General features: G+C 38.7%; 1 protein-coding gene across 7 annotated transcripts in view; it reads right to left on the bottom strand.

Annotated features, from left to right (window-relative positions):
* Positions 1–12186, bottom strand: part of KLHL8 (kelch like family member 8) — a 67033-nt gene that overhangs the window by 39192 nt on the left and 15655 nt on the right. The window lies entirely within an intron of this gene.

Raw genomic sequence — 12186 nt, 5'->3', positions numbered from 1 at the left:
TGAAAAGCTTCTGTACAGCAAAAGATACCATCAATAGAACAAAAAGGAACCCTACAGTATTGGAGAATATATTTGAAAATGACAGATCCGATAAAGGCTTGACGTCCAAAATATATAAAGAGCTCACCCACCTCAACAAACAAAAAACAAACAATCCACTTAAAAAATGGGCAGAGGAACTGAACAGACAGTTCTCTAAAAAAGAAATACAGATGGCCAACAGACACATGAAAAGATGCTCCACATTGCTAATTATCAGAGAAATGCAAATTAAAACCACAATGAGGTATCGCCTCACACCAGTAAGGATGGCTGCCATCCAAAAGACAAACAACAACAAATATTGGCAAGGCTGTAGAGAAAGGGGAACCCTCCTACACTGCTGGTGGGAATGTAAATTAGTTCAGCCATTGTGGAAAGCAGTATGGAGGTTCATCAAAATGCTCAAAATAAACTTACCATTTGACCCAGGAATTCCACTCCTAGGAATTTACCCTAAAAGCACAGCACTCAAGTTTGAAAAAGACAGATGCACCCTATGTTTATCGCAGCACTATTTACAATAGCCAAGAATTGGAAGCAACCTAAGTGTCCATCAGTAGATGACTGGATAAAGAAGATGTGGTACATATACACAATGGAGTATTACTCAGCCATAAGAAGAAAACAAACCCTACCATTTCAAACAACATGGATGGAGCTAGAGGGTATTATGCTCATTGAAATAAGCCAAGCGGAGAAAGAGAAATACCAAATGATTTCACCCATCTGTGGAGTATAAGAACAAAGGAAAAACTGAAGGAACCAAACAGCAGCAGAATCACAGAACCTAAGAATGGACTAACAGGTACCAAAGGGAAAGGGACTGGGGAGGATGGGTGGGTATAGAGGGATAAGGGGGGGAGATAAATGGGAGTATTACGATTAGCATGCATAAAGGGGGGGGTGGGAGAAAGGGGAGGGCTGTACAACATAGAGAAGACAAGTAGTGATTCTACAGCATTTTGCTATGCTGATGGACAGTGACTGTAAAGGGGTTTATAGGGGGGACCTGGTATAGGGGAGAGCCTAGTAAACATAATATTCTTCATGTAATTGTAGATTAATGATAACAAAAAAAAAAGAAAGGGGGATCACTCCCTGATAGGATAAAACTAAGTGTAAATCAGCAATTAATGCATGCTTTAAATATCTTTAATTTTGATCACTTAAAGGATGTCAGATGATTGCCTATGGAGGTACACTTCTCTGATAATATTCCTTTCTCTTAAAAAAAAAAAGCAGTTCCTGTGTGGTGACCTCCAATGAGTTCTACACAATGGTATAAAGGGCATATCAAAGTGTGGGCAAAGGGTCTGTTTGTGTTTATACAGAGGATCAAAGCCTAATTTGGCTACCCAGAAAATGAACTAAGATAAGATATGAAGAAGAACTTCCAACATCAGCACTCTCTGGAAAAGTCATACCAGAAGATGAACATCAAAAAACCTCAACAAAGATCCAGGCGATGCTGTACTTGTAGCTGCATTCATCGCACCGATTCCTGGACTTGCCATTGGAATGAAGAAGGAGATATCTAAGCTGGCCTGTGCATACAGTAAAACAACAAATTTGACTGGATCTATACTGTTGGAACTCAATCAAGAATTAGGAGAGGTGCAAGCTGTAGCACTCCAAAATCTTACGACTGCAGACTATCTACTGTTAAAAGAACATATGGGATGTGAACAGTTCCCTGGAATATGTTGTTTCAAATTGTCTGATTTTTCTCAAACTATTCAAATTCAGTTAGACAATATATCCATCATATCATAGATAAGTTTTCACAAATGCTTAGGGTGCCTAACTGGTTTTCTTGGTTTCACTGGTGATGGCTGGTAATTGTAGGTCTGCTTTGGTTATGTAACTGATTTCCTATTATGTTAATGTGGGTACGCAATTTAATTAGTAGTTTAAAAACCTATACATGCTTAAGTTACTCTACAAGAAGATATGTCAAAGAAATAACCAATCTTCCCATGTTTTCTTCCGTCTGCTACTTCTATAGCTTTTCTTCTTCCTTCCTAATTACAACCCTTAAATAGAATTCATGCCTCATATTGAATTTACTGAGTATCATAATTCTTCCAAGTGATAAAGATACCTCAAGACAAATGTTGGGCATAAAACCCACAGGGCATAAATCTGCAAAGAAGTAAAAAGCCAATCTTTTCAAACAATATTGCTTCTCTCTCACTTACCAACTTTACATTTCCCTGTATGGCCCCGGAAGATGACTGGTTAGCCACAGACGGGTAAGATTCCTCAAGGGAGAAACAACCTAAGACAGGCACAGTTGCAGGGGGGCCATCAGGTAAGAAATTGGGGATCAACAGAGGTGAGGCTTAGAACCTCACCCCCTCCCTATTTTGAGAGAAATCATCTGCATCCGTGAATGTTTTGTTGCCCTTGTCTAGCTTGGATTAATACTTAGCCTATAGGTACACACCTGATCATCTACATTTGCTTTCTTACAGCACTAAACTATGTTTTCTACCTTTATCTTGCATCTACCTACCACTTCAGCATTTTATTAAATAATAATAATAATAATAATAGTAAGGGAGAAATGTGAGATTCACATATAAATCAAGTATAAAAATCAGACATTCGTATTTGACCTGAGTGTTTATAGTTCATAATGCGTGATCAAAACCGAAAGTTTCTGTGACGACTGCCCTTGTACTGTTCACCATGTAAGAACTTATTCATTATGTAAGAATTTGTACACCATGTAAGAACTTGTTAGTTGTGCCTCAGAAGATCCAAGACTGATGAGAATTAGGCTTGGGGTGGATTAATGATTGTGCATTGAGTCCCCTGTACAGAATTTTATTGTTGGTTGTTAACTGTTAACAACCATTTGATCAATAAATATGAGAGATGCCCTCTCAAAAAAAAAAAAATACAACTATTCCTAAAAGAGAGACCAGTGGATACAGTACAACAGCCAGGTTACATCTACATCTGCAAGAACTCAACAGCACACGAAGGGGTTAAGATTCAAGCCACAGCCCAGCAGGTCCCGAGTGCCCCCCGCAACCCGGATCCCTGGCGGGAAGAAAGGAGTCGGAGGGGAGAGGGAGTGAAAGCCCAAGACTGCTAAATAACCAGCTCTAGTACTCCTCACTGGGAGCACAGACACACAGTACACAGTGTGCTGGGTATTAGAGAAACGGAAAAGCAAAACCTGTGAGTGGATGGGCTCCCCTAGGACAAAAGAAAAGCGAGTGCTCTTTGAAAGTCTTAAAGGGCAGGGACCTCACAGCTGGACGAAATCATCCTGGCACAGTCAGTCCAGCAACTGGGAATCCCGTGGCAGCGTAGCTTTGAGTCTGTTCATGGCAATAAGCAGTCTGCCAGTTGTTCCTCCAGCCGGCATGAACCCCGACACACAGGCCCAGTAGTGGGAGAGCAGCTGGGCATGCCAGCAGCGGGGAGCGGCCACATGCACCGGCAGTGGCAGGACCAGAGGGACCTGGGAGTGGCCTGTGTGAGCTGGCAGCGGCAGCGGCGCCAGAGGGACCTGGAGGTGGCCTGCGTGAGCCGGCAGTAATGCAGGCCAGGCAGCCCGGGAGTGGCCCACATGAGCCCACGGCAGAGGAGCAGCCTGGGTGCAGCCATACCCCCAGAAGCCGCCCAGGATCTCCGGCTTGTGCACAATGGCCCAGGCCAGACCCAAAGGTCTGTGTGCAAGAGAGCACACCCAGTGTGCCTGCCACTCCCCAAAGGGCTCTGGGCTACCCTGACAGAGACCCCGCCCACAGCAGCTGAGGGGATTAACCCAGTGGCTGCTCCAGGAGTGTGGAGGCAGTGGAGAAGGGCAAGGCAACCAGCAAGCAGGAAAGGACTTTGTTCTCCCAGCTGACACATGCACTACCTGCCTACAGCTACCTCTATCACCATGAAAAGGCAAAAGAATTTGGTCCAGTCCAGAATTACCCAGACAACCCCCAAGAGAGGCCCTGGGGAGATAGACATAACCAATTTCCCAGAAAAAGAATTCAAACTAAAGGTCATAACCATGCTGATGGACCTGCAGACAAATATACAAGAGTTCAAGGACAAAGTTGGGAGGGAGAATACAGAAATAAAACAATCTCTGGAAGGACTTAAGAGCAGACTGGATAAGGTGCAAGAGGCCATTAATGGAATAAAAATCAGAGAAGAGGAACACAGAGAAGCTGAGGCAGAGAGACATAAAAGGATATCCAGGAGTGAAAGAATATTAAGAGAACTGTGCGACCAATCCAAACGGAATAATATTCACATTATAGGGGTACCAGAAGAAGAAGAGAGAGAAAAAAGGATAGAAAGTGTATTTGAAGAAATAATTGGAGAAAACTTCCCCAAACTGGGAGAGGAAATAGTCTCTCAGACCATTGAGGCCCACAGAAGACCCAACACAAGGGACCCAAGGAGGACAACACCAAGACATATAATAATTAAAATAGCAAAGATCAAAGACAAGGACAGAGTATTAAAGGCAGCCAGAGAGAGAAAAAAGGTCACCCACCCCATTAGGCTATTATCAGACTTCTCAACAGAAACCTTACAGGCCAGAAGAGAATGGCATGATATAATTGATGCAATGAATCAAAAGGGCCTTGAATCAAGGACACTGTATCCAGCATGATTATCATTTAAATATGAAGGAGGGATTAAACAATTCCCAGAGAAGCAAAAGTTAAGGGAATTTGCCTCCCACAAACCACCTCTACAGGGTATTTTAGAGGGACTGTTCTAGATGGGAGCACTCCTAAGACTAAACAGATGTCACCAGAGAAAATAAAATCACAGTAAAGAAAGCAGACCAACCCAATAGTAACTAAAGGCAAAAAATAAAATCAACTACTCACAAAAGCCATCAAACACAACACAAAAGAACACAGAATAAAACACCTAACATATAAAGAATGGAGGAGGAGGAATAAGGAAGAGAAATAAAGAATCATCACACTTTGCTTATAATAGCTTAATAAGCGAATTAAATTAGTTAGATAGTAAAGAAGCTAACCTTGAACCTTTGGTAATCACAAATCTAAAGCCTGCAATGGCAATAAGTACATATCTTTCAATAATCACCTTAAATGTAAATGGACTGAATGCATCAGTCAAAAGACAGAGAGTAACAGAATGGATAAAAAAAGCAAGACCCATCTATATGCCGCTTACAAGAGACTCACCTCAAACCCAAAGACATACACAGATTAAAAGTCAAGGGATGGAAAAAGATATTTCATGCAAACAAGGAGAAAAAAGCAGGTGTAGCAGTACTGGTATCACACAAAGTAGAGTTCAAAACAAAGAAAGTCACAAGAGATAAAGAAGGACATTACATAATGATAAAGGGGTCAGCCCAACAAGAGGATTTAACCATTATAAATATATGTGCACGGAATACACGAGCACCAACACATGTGAAACAAATACTAACAGATTTAAAGGAAGAAATAGGATGCAATGCATTCGTTCTAGGAGACTTCAACACACCACTCCCTCCAAAGGACAGATCCACCAGACAGAAAATAAGTAAGGACACAGAGGCACTGAACAACACATTACAACAGATGGACTTAACAGACATCCACAGACCTCTACACCCAAAAGCAGCAGGATACACATTCTTCTCAAGTGCACATGGAACATTCTCCAGAATCAATCACATATTAGGCCACAAAAAGAGCCTCAGTAAATTCAAATAGATTGAAATTCTACCAACCAACTTTTCAGACAACAAAGGCATAAAACGAGAAATAAATTCTACAAAGAAAACAAAAAGTCTCACAAACACATGGAGGCTTAACAACATGCTTCTAAATAATCAATGCATCGATGACCAAATTAAAACAGAGATCAAGCAATATATGGAGACAAATGACACCGAGAGCATAAAGCCCCAACTTCTGTGGGATGCAGTGAAGGTAGTTCTAAGAGGAAATTATATAGCAGTCCAGGCCTACTAAAGAAGGAAGAACATTCCCAAATGAATAGTCAAATGTCACAATTATTGAAACTTGGAAAAGAAGAACAATTGAGGCCCAAAGTCAGTAGAAAGAGGGATAATAAAGATCAGAGAAGAAATACATAAAACTGAGAAAAATAAAATAATACAAAAAAAATCAATGAAACCAAGAGCTGGTTCTTTGAAAAAATAAACAAAATAGATAAGCCCCGAGCCAGACTTATTAAGAGAAAAAGAAAATCTACACACATCAACAGAATCAGAAATGAGAAAGGAAAAATCATGACGGACCCCAAAGAAATACAAAAAATTATTAGAGAATACTAAGAAAATCTATATTCTAACAAGCTGCAAAACCTAGAAGAAATAGACAACTTCCTAGAAAAATACAACCTTCCAAGACTGACCCAGAAAGAAAAAGAAAATCTAAACAGACCAATCACCAGCAATGAAATTGAAGCGGTAATCAAACTACCCAAAAACAAAACAGCCGTACCAGATGGATTCACCACTGAATTTTATCAGACATACAGAGAAGACATAATACCCATTCTCCTTAAAGTTTTCCAAAAAATAGAAGAGGAGGAAATACTCCCAAACTCATTCTATGAAGCCAGCATCACCCTAATACCAAAACCAGGCAAAGACCTGACCAAAAAAGAAAATTACAGACCAAAATCCCTGATGAAAGTAGATGCAAAAATACTCAACAAAATATTAGCAAACCGAATTCAAAAAATACATCAAAAGGACCATACACCATGACCATGTGAGATTCATCTCAGGGATGCAAGGATGGTACAACATTCTAAAATCCATCAACATCATCCACCACATCAACAAAAAGGACAGAAACCACATGATCATTTCCAAAGATGCTGAAAAAGCATTCGACAAAATTCAACATCCATTCATGATAAAAACTCTCAACAAAATGGGTATACAGGGCCAGCACCTCAACATAATAAAGACCATATATGACAAACTCACAGCCAACATCATACTTAACAGCGAGAAGATGAAAGCTTTTCCTCTAAGATAGTGAACAAAACAGGGATGCCCACTCTCCCCACTGTTATTCAATACAGTACTGGAGGTCCTAGACACAGCAATCAGACAAAACAAAGAAATACAAGGAATCCAGATTGGTAAAGAGGAAGTCAAACTGTCATTATTTGCAGATGAGATGATACTGTACATGAGAAACTTTAAAGATTCCATTTCAAAACTACTAGTACTAATATCTGAATTCAGCAAAGTTGCAGGGTACAAAATTAATACACAGGAATCTGTTGCTTTCCTATACACTAATGATGAATTAACAGAAAGAGAAACCAGGAAAACAATTCCATTCACAATTGCATCAAAAAGAAAAAAATACCTAGGAATAAACCTAACCAAGGAAGTGAAAGACCTATACCCTGAAAACTACAGGACACTCTTAAGAAATGGAAACTCATCCCATGCCCTTGGCTACGAAGAATTAATATTGTCAAAATGGCCATCCTGCCTAAAGCAATCTACAGATTCAATGCAATGCCTATCAAAATACCAACAACATTCTTCAACAAACTGCAACAAATTGTTTTAAAATTCATATGGAACACAAAAGATCCCGAATAGCCAAAGCAATCCTGAGAACAAAGAATAAAGCAGGGGGTGTCTTGCTTCCCAACTTCAAGCTGTACTACAAAGCCACAGTAATCAAGACAATTTGGTATTGGCACAAGAACAGACCCACAGACCAGTGGAACAGGATAGAGACTCCAGACATTAACACAAACATATATGGTCAATTAATATATGATAAAGGAGCCATGGACATACAATGGGGAAATGACAGCCTCTTCAACAGCTGGTGTTGGCAAAACTAGACAGCTACATGTAAGAGAATGAAACTGGATCATTGTCTAGCCCCATACACAAAAGTAAATTTGAAATGGATCAAAGACCTGAATGTAAGTCATGAAACCACAAAACTCTTAGAAGATGACATAGGCACAAATCTGAATATAAACATGAGTGACTTCTTCATGAATATATCCCCCTGGGCAAGGGAAACAAAAGCAAAAATGAACAAGTGGGACTATATCAAGCTGAAAAGCTTCTGTACAGCAAAGAACACCACCAAGAGAACAAAAAGGCATCCTACAGTATGGGAGAATATAGTCATAAATGACAGATCCAATAAGAGATTGACATCCAAAATATATAAAGAGCTCATACACCTCAACAAACAGAAAGCAAATAATGCAATTAAAAAATGGACAGAGGAGCTGAACAGACAGTTCTCTAAAGAAGAAATTCAGATGACCAACAGACACATGAAAAGATGCTCCACATCACTCGTCATCAGAGAAATGCAAATTAAAACCACAATGAGATATCACCTCACACCAGTAAGGATCATCACCATCCAAAAGACAAACTACAACAAATGTTGGCAAGGATGTGGAGAAATGGGAACCCTCCTACACTGCCAGTGGGACTATAAACTAGTTCCGCCATTGTGGAAAGCAGTATGGAGGTTCCTCAAAAAGTTCAAAATAGAAATACCATTTGACCCAGGAATTCCACTTGTGGGAATTTACCCTAAGAATGCAGAAGCCCAGTTTGAAAAAGACACATGCACCCCTATGTTTATCGCAGCACTATTTACAATAGCCAAGAAATGGAAGCAACCTAAGTGTCCATTAGTAGATGAATGGATAAAGAAGATGTGGTATGTATACACAATGGAATATTACTCAGCCATAAGAAGAAAACAAATCCTACCATTTGCAACAACATGGATGGAGCTAGAGGGTATTATGCTCAGTGAATTAAGCCAGGTGGAGAAAGAAAAATACCAAAAGATTTCACTCATATGTGGAGTATAAAAACAAGGAAAAAACTGAAGGAACAAAACAACAGCAGATTTTTTCTGACCTAGAACATAGAACCCAAGAATGGACTAACAGTTACCAAAGCGAAAGGGACTGGGGAGGATGGGTGGGAAGGGACGGATAAGGAGGGGGAAAAGAAAGGGGACATTACGAATAGCATGTATAATGTGTGGGGGGGGGCACTGGGAGGGCTGTGCAACACAGAGAAGAAAAGTAGCGATTCTACAGCATCTTACTACGCTTACAGACAGTGACTGTAGTGGGGTTTGTGGTGGGACCTTGGTGATGGGGGAGTCTAGTAAACATAATGTTCCTCATGTAATTGTAGACTAATTATACCAAAAAAAAAATCGTGACACTGCGTCATACAGATATAGTAACACTATCCTGAAACTCATATGTAACATCAAGGAACCCTGAATAGCCAGAACAAACTTGAAAAAAAAGAATGACATTGGAGGACTCACATGTCCTGATTTGAAGACTTATTATAAAGGTATAGTAATCAAAACAGTATGGTATTAGCAAATGTCAGGCATATAGTCTGATGGTATAGAATTAAGAGCCAAGAAATAAACCCTCACATTTGTCAAACTACTTTTGACAAGGGTGCCCAAACCATTCAATGGGGACAGTTCTTTCAACAAATGAGAAAACTGGCTATCCACATAAAAAGGAATGAATTTGGACTTTTATCTATACCATATACAATGGATCAAGGACCAACAGACATATGAAAAGATGTTCCACGTCACTAATTATCAGGGAAATGCAAATAAAAACCACAATGAGATATCACTTCACACCACCTAGGATGGCTAACATTACAAAGACTAGGAACAACAAACACTGGCAAGGTTGTGGAGAAAGGGGAACCTTCCTGCACTGCTGGTGGGAATGGAAATCAGTTCAACCATTGTGGAAAGCAATATGGAGGTTCCTCAAAAACTAAAAACAGAAATACCATTTGACCTGGGAATTCTATTCCTAGGAATTTACCCAAAGAAAGCAAGTTCTCAGATTCAAAAAGACATATGCACCCCTATGTTTATTGCTGCACTATTTACAATAGCCAAGAAATGGAAGCAAGTTAAGTGTCCATCAGTAGATGAATGGATAAAGAAGATGTGGTACATATACACAATGGAATACTATTCAGCCATGAGAAGAAAACAAATCCTACCATTTGCAACAACATGGATGGAACTAGAGCGTATTATGATCAGTGAAATAAGTCAGGCAGAGAAGGACAAATATCAAATGATTTCCCTCATTTGTGGAGTATAAAAACGAAACAAAACTTAAGGAACAAAATAGCAGCAGACTCACAAACTTTTCCCAAAATCTGAAAAAAAAAGGGAACTCCTCCTAACTCATATGGTGCCAGCATTACCCTGATACCAAAGCCAGATAAAGATTAGCTTTTACCAAAGGGGGGACTAGCAGTTACCGAAGGGCGGGGGGAGGGAGGGAGGGAGAAGGGGATTGAGGGGTATTATGATTGGTACACATGGTGTGTTGTGGGGGGAGTCACGGGGAAGACAGTGTAGCACAGAGAAGACAAATAGTGAATCTGTGGCATCTTACTACACTGATGGACAGTGACTTCAATGGGGTATAGGGGGGACTTGATAATATGAGTGAACATAGTAACCACATTGTTTTTCATGTGAAACCTTCATAAGAGTGTATATCAATGATACCTTAATGAAAAAAAATGGATCAAGGGCCTAAATCTAAGACCTAAAATTCTTGGAATAAAACATAAGACAAAGTTTCACAACATTGGATTTGGCAATGATTTATTGGATATGACACCAAAGGCATAGGTAACAAATGAAAAAAATGGAGACTTCATGAAAACTTTAACATTTTGTGCATCAAAATACACTATCAACAGAGTAAAAAGGCAGTCCACAGAATGTGAAGAAATATTTGCAAATCATTTATCTGATAAGGAATTAATATTCAGAATATATAGAGAAGTCCTAAAACTCAACAACAAAACCTAACAACTCAATTCAAAATGGGCAAAGTATTTGAATAGCCATTTCGCCAAAGAAAATATACAAATGGCCAATAAGCATATGAAATGATGCTCGACATCACTAATCATTAGGGGAATTCAAATCAAAAGTATAATGAGATACTACCTCAAACTAGTATAGCTACTATAAAAAAAAACAACAGGTGTTGGAAGGGATGTGGAGAAATTGGAACACTTGTGCACTGTTGATGGGAATGTAAAATTGTATAGCCACTGTGGAAAACAGTATGGTGGTGCCTTAAGAAATTTAAAATAGAATTAGCATATGATGTGACAATTACACTTCTGGGTATATACCCCAAGGAACTGAAAACTGGTTATTAAAGAGATATTCATACACTCATGTTCATAGTAGCACTCCTCACACTAGCTAAAATGGATACAATACTAGTCTGTATCCATTGACAGACTGAATGGATAAGCAAAATGTGGAATATACAGCCTTAAGGAAGGAAATTCTACAATATGGTACAATATGGATGAACTTGAGGACATTATGCCAAGTGAAAAAAGTCAGGCACAAAAAGATAAATACTCTATAACTTATATGAGGTATGAATAGTTAAAATTATAAAGATTTTATAAAGTTATATAAACATAAAGATTATATAAAATTATAAAGTTACAAGGATGGATGGTGATGATGGCTGCATAACAATTTGAATGTATTTAATACCACTGACCTGTGTGTGCACTTAACAATAGTAAGATGATAAATTTGATATTATGTGAATTTTACCATAATTAAAAAATCTAATTTGAGAAAAATTCAACAGCACATTACTTATTAAATTTGAAATGCACTATCTCCAAAAAAGAGATTATAAACTAAAAATTTTGTTTAGAGACTTTATCCAATGATGCAAGGCAAAAATAGGTTATTTTGATTGAATTAGGTTCATCCTAGATTTTGAAGTCAGATTATGATTCCACCATTTACCACTGAATAATCTTGGCAAATGACAATCTACTTAAGCCTCAGTTATCTCTGTCAAACAGACAGTTTATCTTACAGAAATATTTTAAAGATTAAAGATACTATAGGCAAGCATAGGCACTGTGCATTGTTATAAAAATCTCATTTTATTTTTATTTTCACATAGAGTTTATTAGTATTTACATATAAAATCAAACTTCATTATCAAAGCATATTTGAAGCACCATCAATAGTTCTATGCTTCAATTCTAATTTAGTGACAGGAACAAAGGATTTTAAGTTAAAATACCTGATTCCACCACACACTGGCTGT

This window comes from Manis javanica, chromosome 5 (assembly GCF_040802235.1).
Source record: "Manis javanica isolate MJ-LG chromosome 5, MJ_LKY, whole genome shotgun sequence".
Lineage (NCBI taxonomy): Eukaryota > Metazoa > Chordata > Mammalia > Pholidota > Manidae > Manis > Manis javanica.
This window is presented reverse-complemented; position numbering and strand designations above follow the sequence as displayed.